Source organism: Anser cygnoides, chromosome 10, assembly GCF_040182565.1.
Source record: "Anser cygnoides isolate HZ-2024a breed goose chromosome 10, Taihu_goose_T2T_genome, whole genome shotgun sequence".
NCBI classification, from domain to species: domain Eukaryota; kingdom Metazoa; phylum Chordata; class Aves; order Anseriformes; family Anatidae; genus Anser; species Anser cygnoides.
Window position 1 is genome coordinate 4,455,900 of NC_089882.1, and position 12,259 is coordinate 4,468,158.

Consider the following 12,259-nt stretch of genomic DNA (forward strand, 5'->3'; position numbering starts at 1 on the left):
CTCTTCCAGGCGGTGTAAAGCACACACAGTGTGCAGGAATCGGGGGCAGCCCTCAAAGAAAATATCATGGGAGGAGCTTTGGTTGACGGAGGACTTGTCCCAGGCAGTGCTTACTCAGTAGCTGTTTGTCGCTGTTAGTGAACTAAATGCGGGTTAATGAGATGACCAATAATTCAGTGCCGTGATTCAGCTGGGTCCTGTCAGTGCCTGGTGACACCACCTGGCACCAGTGTTTGCCGTGTCAGTCCCTATAGCCTCGCTTTCCTGCTGGGTAGACCCCATCCCTTCTTTTTTGCCCAGATGCTCTTCAGAGCACACACTGTTCCTGTTGGTCCTTGGGCATCGGGGCGTCCAAGTAGGGGGGGTTATCTGGAAAGAAATACTAGACGTACTGAACTTGGTAGTTGAGAAATATCTTGAGAAATGTCATTTCTCAAATGTCTACGTCTTGAGAAATGCCATTTGTTACATGAGAGTTTGGGGTTTTTTTGCTTGGTGTGGATGCCAGTTGCTTTAACTCGAAGAGGAGGAATGTCAGCCTTCCCTGGTGATCTATAAAGGACGACAGAAGTTGTTAATGTACTAGGTGGGGGGGAATACAGGAAAATGGTCATGCTTCTTCCTCCCGATTTCATTAGTAGCCATTTTGGTATGTTCATTACGCAAGGACATTATCACACATTCTATTTTGTCCTGGGTGATTATGCCGTTGAGTAAAATGTCAATGATAGTGCGTAAAACAGCTGGGAAATTAGGGATAATTTCAGTAGCTATTAATGAACTACAGACTTCTTTCGTTGACAGAGTTTTCAGAGAAAGGAAAAATCAAGAGGTTTTGTCTTTTTCAGTCTTTATACTCCCAGTGCCGGGGTTTGGAGCCAGGGGCACGGCTGTGGGGCGGCGTGGCCGGTGGTGGTCCTGCTGCTCAGAGCCCAGGGCAGCGCCCCATCCGCTGAGCATCTGCTCGAGCCCTCTGCTTATCCCCTGCTTTCACCTCGCTGTGAAGGATGCTGGCCCAACGCACAGCTCCTGCACTTCTTTTGCTGGTGAAAAGCTCCTGGGAGCCTAGCTCAAGCTGGGCTTTGTGATACCTGTGCCGAGAGAAGATGGGAGTCAGTGGGATGCAGGTCTCGGCAGAAATTAGCATGCTTATCTCAGCCATTGTAAATAAAGAGCTCTGCAATGGAAAAACATGTGCAAGCTATTTTAGAAGATTATGTATATATACATATATATGAGTGAGAGAGATTATATATATAATCTATCTATATAAATATTTATATATTTTATATAGATAGATCATATATATATTATATATATATATGATCTATCTATATATAAGAATATATATATATATATATTATATATATATATATATGTGTGTGTTCTTTAACTGCCACTAGGGAGATTGGGCTAAAGGTTTTACATTAACTCCTCGGAGCATGGCAGACGTAACTGATCCTCCCAGCACAGAGCTGCAGTTTGCTCCACGAGGAGAGGCTGCAGAGCCTCTGCTCCTGGCCCCATGTCAGGGCTGGAGTATTTTGGGGTGGAGAAGTGGGTGGGCTTAAACATTCACCTGAATGTTTAAGCACGTGCTGCAATTTCTGCATTCATTAGAAGCGATATGGAAGGACTCTGCAGGATGCAAAACCTCTGCATGCTGCTCCTGGCTTTGCAGCACCCATGGTATTCTGGTGAGGCAGAACTTAAAAATATTGGAGCCCATAAATGCAAATACTGCGAGAATGTGTGGATCTCTGGGATGGTGCTGCAGTTCCGGGGCAGTCGGACAGGACATTGGTGGTGCAGGATCGGACCCGTGGGCCAGGCATGCAGGGTGTGCAGGGCTTGTGAGCCCTAAGAGCCGGAGTCTTCAGGAGTGCCTCAGCGTCGAGGTTGGACCCCTCTGCTCTCGGAGCACCCCCTCGGAGCTGCCCAGGAGGAGCGGGCACGCTGCGGCCACTTGTCGCTTGGGCTGGCTCAGCTCTGCTCAGCTGCAGCTTAGAGCCAATTAATTTTATGAAACCTATTTGTAGCTCGTGTTCCTCCTTATATAATCCTCATTTGTTTCAAATGAGCAGAGAGTGTGCCCCTGAGATTCTAAACATACTTCTTTATTAAAGTTTAAGCAGAAATTGTTACCTACAGAAGCTAAACTTAGCCCTAATTTTGGAAATCAGATGAAGATGCTTTTAAATCTCCTACCAGGTGTTAAATAACACAGCACTTTAAGGAGAGGCGGGGAAGGTGACTGCACAGTGTTACGAACATCAGCGTTAATGATCTATTGTATTTATTTCTGCAAGGAGCAGAACTAGATTAAACCCAAAAATACAGAAGGTAATTGGGTGATTGCACAGCAATTGGCATTCGCTTTTGTTCTCTGCTCCCCGGGAATGGCAGCACGTGGCCGGGCAGCGCGTCTCTCACCAGAGCATCCAGCACAGGGATGGCAAACAATGTTATAACGAAGCCCTGTCCTGTTAGACCCTCGGGCAGGGAGCAGCATGGTGCTGTGGGTGCTGGGAGGAGAATGAGGGAAAAGCCTGAAGGCACGGTGTGGGCTTAGAGCACGAGAGTGTGCTGTTGCTGCCTCTGCCACCCGAAATAACAGGAGTCCGGTGTTACCGAGGCCCTTAAATGCTTGCTTCGGGACATGGGGCTAATCTGCCAGCAATTTCTCTCAGATTTGTGTTTCGACTTCCAAGGGTATTCCCATACAACCCGAAATGTGAGAGGGACAGGACTGGTTAAGGCATCGAAGATTTTAACGAGCCCGAGTGCAAAATGCTCAGCTTCTCTAATAAGCACGGCTGAAGAGCCCAAGGAGAGGGGCAGCGGCCGCCTCCAGCCCCCGACCTGCATCATCGCCCCGACGGGCATTCCTCGCTGAAATCAGTGACAGGCAGTGCTGCCTCGGAGTGATGGGTGACTTGGAGATCTCAGTGGAATTTTTCTCCAAAATGTGATGTGAATCGGATGAGGGCGTTACGAATCATGATGGCCCTGGCCTGAACGTACGTTAATTTCCTGGCGTACTTTTCCTGCCGCTGTGGGAGCACTAAGCAGAGAGAAAGAAGACGGGAGGTTATCGATGGGCTCTCCAGTGGACCTCTGTGCTTGGAGAAGTGGGGCTGGGCTGCCCCAAGCCCTGGTCTGGAGGAAGGAGCTTTCTTTGATGAGTTTTTGGAGATCTGCTTTAGCAAGGTGCTGTCTACCCTGTCCCAGGTCCAATTTAGAGCTGGCTGGATGTGCATAGAAGGCAAATTCCTTACTACCATGAACAGCTCGCCCTGCAAAAATTGTTAAGGTGAATTAACTTGCAGGAATATCTACGATAGAAGATTTGCTTTTCCTCTAAGGTATACGAGGATATTTGTCAATTCGTTCCCATTAGAAACCTAACAAATTCAGAGTCAAAGATGAAAAGTGAAAAACCCGTGAAGATCAGACGAAGGGATGGAAATTATCATTCAGGTAACCCAGCTACCTTAACGCTGTCACCATGGAGACCCCCGATTATCTCCTGCTCTTTGCATGCAAAGTGCTGAGAAACACTGGTTTCATAATTGGCATCATATTTCTCCGGGTATATTAAGCTTGCTTGTGGAATGAGGCTCATCAGGTTCGGAATGATTTCAGATAACTAGCTATAATATATGGAATCAGATGATTTGGCGTTCTGGTTTCCAGTCCAGGGATTATTCGATGTGTGTCCATGCCCAGTGCAAGCACGGGGATGACCACGGTGGTGCTAGGGGTGAAGCTGAGGCTCAGGGGCTCGGGCTGCTGAGAAGATAGCAGCGGGTTTGGGGGATGGCTAAAGTGGTACAACAGCCTGCTGGGGCTTTCTGTACATGCCTTGTGTTTTCACATTTCTGTACTCTAGCTTGGGTTTTCCTGGGTTTCAGATTTCAGGAAAAAAAAAAATAATAATTGCAGTGCAATACCTGTTCAGAAGGCTACTGTAATATTTTTTTACTTTATTGTTGTCGGTGGTGGGGTTTTTTTAGGTCAATACATGTGAGTTCAAGCAAACATTTTGCACAAGAAGTACAAGTAAGCTTTTTAGATTGTCTTTCTAATCTGTCTTCAATGCATCAAATAACTGTCTTGGATAACTCAGCTGGTGCATTCCCTCCTGCCCCATGCAGCATGTTTCAGGGTTCACAGCAGAAAGGTGCCACAGCTGAGGTTGTATCTTTAAGGGAAAAGCAAAATTTGTGTTCTATACTCTTGTATCCCTAAAACAATTTAGTTTTATAATTATTAGCATTCTCATTAAGAGCTGTTTAGCTAAAAATCAAGACACAGAGACACAGTGACTTCATCAAAGCAACGCAAATCCAGATAAAGCTAGGTTTCTAATTCGACTTCTGTGCTTTGAAATAAATCCTCAGAGCATCAATTACTGTATCTGTTGTAAAGCAATTATGGGCAGCCTCCATTGCTCCCTTTTAAAGATTTTAATTTAATTATTATTTTCCCTTTAAAATATGGGTAAGAATTTTACAGTTCTTCACGAACAACAACAAAAAGCAGACAACAAAAAATATCCATAAAAGCAGAAATTGCTTTCTTTCGTAATCAGGTTGATTAGACTCATGTATAATCATACACAGCAGGTGGGGAGATTAACATTTCACTAATTCCTAGTGGTCATTACAGCAAGGAAATTTAATCTGCAGAGTTCACAAGGATTGCAGTTGCATGCTGGTAAGGCTCATTTAAAAGACAGAGCGAAAACAACACAACTTTATATTCCGGAATCCAGTTTCACTCAAAACTATTTTGGCCTGCAGGCAACACACATACAAACAGCATCTTCTGTTCAATTGAAAAATAGATTTTTATTGATCATGGCCCCTTAACAAATATAGTCAAAATCTGTGCCTGTTTTCAGTTATTTTGGGGGGGAATGCAGTCTGACCCTCAGCGAGTTAAGCACATTGATAAGATAGATATTTTTGCAGCAATTGTATTTTTTCTGTGCAGGGGCTATATTAGCACACAGTACTAACAGAATCAGCTCTTATATTTGTATCAATTCAGCATAATTCTGCTGAAGTTCAACAAGTTGTGATGCTTCTTTATGAAAATAAAATGTGACAGTTCTTATGATCAGATTCTGCTTCATTAACCGGGATGTTGTTCTTTGGGTTTTGTTTGTTGGTTGCTTTTTAATTGTTGTTTTTTGTTTGTCTTTAATTCAAAACCCAAACATAAGCCCAGCACCTTCAGATGAGGAAGCGGTAGTCCTCTGCTGCTCCTGCACCTCTGATCTCTGGACGTCTTCCCTTGTGTTTCTACTTGCAGGAGATGTGCCACCGGCGGCCAGTGGTGCAGCTCGGGGGGCTGTGGCTGAGCTGGAAATGCCCGAAGGAACACTGAACAGGTACGTTGGGACATCTGCTCTGCTGTTTCTCTTGCGTGGGAGCTAGCTGAGATTTGTGCCTCACTTTTTAACATTGTCACTAGTTGCAACTGCTTTGAAGACGTCCTAAAAAAGCCTCTCATCCTTGCGTACCCACTGAAGAGCTTTTTGCATGCATCCGAGCATTGCCCACAGGAGAAGCTGGGAGGCCATAAATCTTTATGGCCAAAAATATACTCCTTTGATCTATGCAGTTAAAAGTCTAGTTGACTTGTATTGTTAAAACAAAACAAAAACAAACAAAAAAAAATTGACCAGACAACACAGTAGCTGGATTCAGCTTGGTTAGGACAGGATGGTGTTCAGAAACAAATCACAGTGTATCCCTCCAAATAAGACAAGTGCCTATTAAGCATATGTTTTATTGGTTTTATTGAACGACAGAGACCTTTACTGTGATCATTATTATGATGACATTACAATGACAATTCTGGTGTCCTTTTTCTTTGAATCTGAGCCCCAGTGGGACTGGTGATGTTTTCCTTCTCTTGCAGGAAAATGTGTGTGTGGCTTAAATCTGTCGCCGAGCCCTACCGCTCTGCCATAGTTAGGCTAAGCTCAGAACTACTGACATTTTAATGGGGATAACAAAAAATCAAATTCCTGCATCCAAACTCAGTGCCCAAGGTTAGGTCGGGTGGGTACTTCCCTGCGTGTCCCATCCTCAGGTTAAAAAAGATGGACAGGAGCCTTGTGGGGCTCTGGGAGGACTCCAGGGAAGAGTGAGGAGGAAGATGTTAAGGGACTGTCACTGCAAAGATAACAAAATTAAACAGTGAACTAAGAGGTAAGTTATACCATCAATATGCACAGCAATAAATGGCAATGAATCACTGGAGATCTGTTGATTTAATGATGCTGTTGTAAAAATGGTGGCCCTGAGCTATTTCAGACCAAGTATACTGAATTTTGGCTGATGCTTATCAGTTTATATGCAAGACAATTTATAGCATGCAACCTAAATGAAATGGTCCTTTGGACAAGAAGAAATGGATTGCAGGTGCAAACAAGCATGAAATGAAAATCTACTAATGAGTTTCCATTAGCAGCTAAATACATAATCGAATAATTTTAGGCAGCATAGAGCAATGAGAAAAATCAATTTATTCATCATAAGTACTACTATATAGATCGATATGGATTGATGTACATCTAAAACTGGCTTTCTTAAGCGAGACCTGGGCTTTGGATAAAGTTAAAGCTCAGATAATAGCAGCAGAACATGAGTTTGCTTTTATGGAATATGAATGGAAACTATTTTCTTTGGAAACCCTAAATAACATAAGGTAAAATGAGGCATTAGTTAATATGGAGTACTTCTGTCTGAAAGTAGAGACAAAATATTTCAGAATGATGGACTAGCATTGGCAAGCCTGAGTTTACCTAGGAATATCATTAATGACATTAGCATGACTTTTCATCTGGTTTGAAGCAATAATATCCTCAATTTCCTTTCTTTTTGCCTTAAGCAGCAGCTAACCTGACATCTGTTTGCATTGTACTTTCGCTCCTTATTCAACTACGGTAAATATTTCTCCTTCAGCTATGGAGACCCTCAGTTCAAGGTTCTTGCAGCTCGTAGATAAACAAAACAGGTAGCCGGGCAGCTGCTTGGAAAGTGCTCGCGAGGAGCCTTTCTACTGGGATTCTGGAGCAGAAGGCACACTTTGGTCTTAAAGGGGTGCCAATTTAGCGAGGTGTGTGACAACAGCACAATGTGCACATTCTAAAATGTACGCTGACAAATTGGCTGATACGTGCAGTACAAATAATCTACTGTTTCTTACAGGCCAGATTCTGTCACCTTTACTTCCAGCAAGGCATTTGGTCCCATGGACCTCTCCATCTCTTGGAAGAAATAAAGTTTTGCGAAGCAGATCCTGGCTGGCTGTGACTCGCCTTCCCCATCTGGCTCTTTTACCGAGGGAGAGGTAGGTGGGTTTCTGCAGCATCCCCCGGGAGCCACAGCACTGCAAGCTATGAGCCCTCAGTGCTTTTCAGGACAAGATACTGAAACCAAGAGGAATTTTATATGGGGTAGACTTGGAGGCTGACATTAAGTCAGTCAATAATTTAAGACTCAATAGTTTATGAATCAATGTATGCATATTATTTACAAACCCAGCAGTCAAGGGAAATAATAATAATAATAGAGAAGGAGAAAACCAAAAGTTTTTAGCGTTGCTTTTCAAGAACTCATTTTGACGAGTCAGCCTTATTAGGTTTTACAGACAGCATCGCTGATTGATGTTATGAGGATCTTAGATCAGAAGGGGTTATGCAATAGGGACAGGTTTCAGTGGGCATTATTTCTCAGTGGAGCTTATACATGGAAGTCAAATCTCACAGTAAGTGCATCAACCGAAAAACAAATGGACTTGCTTGGATATGTAATACCAGACAAGCTTTCAATAAATGCATGGATGCATATAAATCTCCTCTTTTGGCATGGCAAATCCCATTGTAACAGAAACTTCAGTGACCTCTGAATGGGAATGTGCCACCAGGCTGCAGTCCGGGCGAGGAAGAGGCTGGAGCCCACGAGGCTGCTGGCCACGCTAAAAGCCTGGTGTTCAGCCATCAGCTCTACCCAACGAGCAGCACCGTGCTCCGCGAGCGGCTGCGTCGGATTCAACGGGCTGACAGCCTGTATTCACACAGCACTTTGCGTTTGATGGGATCCCTAAAGGATTTACAAATTTGTCAAACTGAAATCTCATCCATTCACCACTGAAGGCAGCTTCCTCGTGCGCAAAGCACGGAGCTCTGCGAGGCACCACTGTAGAGCAGGGAGCGATGAATAATAACACGCTATGGAAGCTCTGAGGGGGAATTTGGGCAGGTGCAGTGCAGTGATCTAAGCTGACATGTGGTAAGAATGTGGGAGTTTTTACAATCCAATTTCTGAAAAATACAACATGGCATCTCTCGTGTATTCAACATTTCAGGTGTGGGTTTCTTCTGAAAGCAGATCCTCTAGCTTTAGGCAGCTGTCAGATCCCAGGGCTGTAAGACAGCAGGAAAAAATCTCTTTTCACCCCAAAAAAGATATATAAGAAGTGAGTAACCTGTCTGTTTCTAATACTAGAAAAGGTTATTGCCTTTATCCTTAATTGTACCACTGCCATGGAGCACAGCTACATTAGAAAATGCTGCTGGCTGCAGGAACGTGGGGTCTCCGTGGGCGCTGGTTCTGCTGGGCTGCAGCCTGTCTTCCTCACCCTCCTTATCCTCTGCTTCCCACAGCAGCCTCCTCTGCCTGCCCACAGATCTGCAAGATGGATATAAAGGTCATTTTCAAATCCATGAAGTAGATTTTTTGAAAAGTAGTTCTCAAAGCCATGCAGATTGCCATTCACCCAGGATATTTCCTTCTGGTTCACCATAAGTTAGTGCAGAACGAATGCCTGATAGAAACCCACAAGGACAGACATCTTTCTTCCTGGTCCTTCCCGATGCTTATTGCAGCACTGATGGTTTTCACTGATGTTTTTTTTGCTTTGTACCTTTGTGTTTGTATTTCTGCATGTCCCACAGGCAGCCCTCATGGCTCAGGACTATGCTGCGCTTGGTGTCTGTTGCTCAAGCAGGCTGCAAAATGAATTTCTCCCCAAAAGCTCACAATCTAAGATCAGGTAAGTGATGACAGACAAGAGACCAGGAACCAGACGGGTAAATATTGCTTCGTTCCCAACTAAGTGTGGTCAAAGCATTAGGAATGTCTGCACGGCCCATCCAGCAAAGAGCCAGCTAAGGCATATCTTCCTTCCCATCTTCCTCCGAAAATCCAAATGAGAAACAAATAAAATTTTTGTAACCTTATACAGCTGCTGTCATAGCCCTGTGTATCAATCGTCATCCTTTATCTCTCACCGGCTGGAAATCTCACATTTTCATTGCCCTGAATCACCAGATGCATTCATCAAACATGACAAATGCCTCCAAAACACTAAATCACCCCACTCGATCTCAATGGGCTACATAATCATTGTCATACTGACAATAAATTTAAAAATATCTGTGTTGCAAACTCAAATACCTACAGCTCCTAGCAGGGCTGAGAAACCACAGAAGGAAAACTGAATCCTAAATTAAATTTTAGAGTTTTTCACTCCCTCAGAAATTTGATAACCTCATGCGTTTTTGGGAGGCTTTCTGATTTGTTTTTGAAAAAAAGTATTTTTTTTTTTTTCTACCCACAGGAATGATTCATGGACTAAAAGATGTTTTCCAAGAAATAACATTATATCTCAGTAAGGAGGAAAATGTAGATGTGAAAAACTTCTCTGCTTTCCTGGGGAGCTGCCAGTTTTGTGGGCTTGCCCATGTGTTGCCCCGATCCTCCTGCATCCCACGGCACCGAACCTACTCCAGGGTGGCCTCGCAGGGGAGAGCAGCCGTGCCTTCACAGCTTCCAAGGGGACCAAAAGCACCTGAGCATCCTCCCAGCTCTGATGGGACCTCCTTGCATCCTGGAAAGCATTGGCAGGAAAATGCTGGGGTCATTGCAGGTCAGACTGTGGGTGTTGCATAAAACGGGGATTTGGGCTGTGGACACATGAGCACGTTGCCCTGAGGATCCCATAAATCAACTGACCTGTGAGAGCCGCTTCTAATCTGCGGCGAAAACCAGCCCATGCAAGGTAACTTGATTTCCTTAATTAAAGAGATTCTCGTTTTCTTTCCTTGGAGCTGGCCAAAGCCAGTGGAGCAGCAGTACCTCGGATAACCCCATGTTATGCAGGAGGACACGGGCAGGTCCCGCAGAGACCCTGGCACGGCTGGCGGTATGCTCCGCGGCTTCTGCTTGTGCAAAGCCAGGCCTCCCACACTGGTACACTTGAACACTTGAACACTTGAGTTTTAGAGTAAGCTCCACGAAACACACAGGAACGTGACCATTTCCTCCTTGGTGTTTGTCACCTTAATGCAAGAGCCTTGTGTGTGCGTGGAGGATTGCATCATGGGCACGTGGGAAGTCTTTGTACTCAGTCCATATGTGAATCTTGCATTTTTTAGGGTATATTCAATAGAAGTATGCACTTGCACAGACATAAATGTCTCAAAAGCAAGCACATTTGCTGCCATGCAGTCATGCAGCGTTTTCTTAGATCTCTGCTGCAAGCTATTTATTGCATTTTTAATTTTAAGTTGGTTCAGAAAGGAGACTCGCCTGGGATTTTTCGCTGCCGTTCGGCCACCCAGTTCCCACTGAAGCTGAGTGTGGGATTTTGCTGTGAAAAGATGATGATTTCGCAAGAACGCAAAAGCTGTGCAGACATGGGTGGGAGTTGTGCCTCTGGAATGATTAAAGACCAAAGCCAATGAGATGACTGCAAGGCATTAGCCCGGGATCTGGGAAATCTGTACTCTTTGCTCTGCAACTGTGTCTCCTTAATAAGGGGCAGCTTAAGGTTACCCAAAACTCAATCCTGCTGATCATCTGCATCACGAACTTCTAAATTCCTCTCTCAGCAGCTGCCCGGTTTGACCTTGAAAGCTGCGATCAGCATCTAGGTGGGAGGGCAGCTCTCCTCGAGCCTTTTCTCCTCCATGCCCAGGGCGGTGCGGTGCGATGGGCCGGGCTCTCCTCCTCGCCTGCTCCTCCGGCTGCGCTCCTCAACGCGTTATTTCTTGGGCAAGTGGAGCCCAAGAGAGCACCCACAAGACGGGCTTTCCCACGTACTGGGGTAAGGGGGATCTGTTAAATCACTATGGCTGTGGATCACTTCTGTTACTATTTTTTCCCAAATGTCTGATTTACTCCAGTGATAAACCCAGCGTTCTACGTAAGCGTTTATTTCCCTGACAAGCTAGTTTTCCATTGTAAAAACGCCCAGACTGGGGACCTATTACGGCAATTGACAGGTAAAAATGCAGCTTCTGTAAACTCATGCTGGCTGGGTTGCATACCCAAGTAACGAGAAGATGCCATGCGTCACAGAGCCACAGCAGCCTCATTACGTGGAGGCAGCCACGGGGGATGCACACGGTGACAAGGACGCCAGGTTCCTTTCAGCCCTTTGTCATACCCAGAGTGTTAGCAGCGCCAAGATTAAAGTATCAGGAGTGTTTGGTTTTCTTGGTAAGAGCTCTCCAGGTAATGATTCTTGCAAACTAATCACCCCCCCAAACAACCGCTTAACCCCGTTTGATGCAGTTTTAGCTGTCAAGCTAAGGAGAGGTGTCAGAAAGCTAAACCTCGTTAGGAAGCTTATTGCATGTGAAGAGCACGGCCAGGAGCCCACCTTGGGAGGACTCTGGCGAAGAACATCCCGCTTTGGAGGGGCGCTGCGAGGCAGGCACAGGTGGCCACGGCACCGCCAGGAGCACACAGCCTCGGCACAGGGTCAGGAAGGATGCCTGCTGGATCCCAAACACCACCGAGGGGTTGCTGTGGGTTTCTGTTCTTAGGGCTGAAGTTACAATCGGGCCTGGTGTGCTGAAGGAACACCAAACACAAAGCTTCAGGTGCTGCCGGCACAGGCAGCGTGGACCTCACAGCCACCCTCAGAGCTCCTGCGCCGCCAGAAGCAGTGGGGACGGGTCCAGCAGGCTGTGCCCTTGTTCACGCTTGCTGGCAGCGGCTCAGGACCGGCTGTGAGCAGAGGCTGCTCCAGACCTGCTGGAGTGCAATTACCTCCGTGCTGCTTCATCAGCGTTTTTTGTATAAAGAGCATTTTAGAGCGGAAAAATGCTTTGTGCGATTTAAATATCAAAAAGGACTAGGAAGGCTAGAGTGTAAATAGCCAAGTGGCCAAATCAGCTTTCTCTTCCTGGGACAGATCCATAGCACAGATGCAGCTGGGTACTTTGTCTTCT

The 12,259-nt window shown here is 45.5% G+C and overlaps 1 long non-coding RNA gene across 1 annotated transcript in view; it reads left to right on the forward strand.

The window, feature by feature from the left end:
* Positions 1-12,259, forward strand: part of LOC106036777 (uncharacterized) — a 50,485-nt gene that overhangs the window by 20,866 nt on the left and 17,360 nt on the right. The window contains exons 8-11 of the long non-coding RNA XR_010833875.1: positions 5,320-5,398; positions 7,227-7,368; positions 8,975-9,072; positions 9,640-11,127. This is a non-coding gene — a long non-coding RNA (uncharacterized lncRNA). The remainder of the gene's footprint in view (positions 1-5,319; positions 5,399-7,226; positions 7,369-8,974; positions 9,073-9,639; positions 11,128-12,259) is intronic.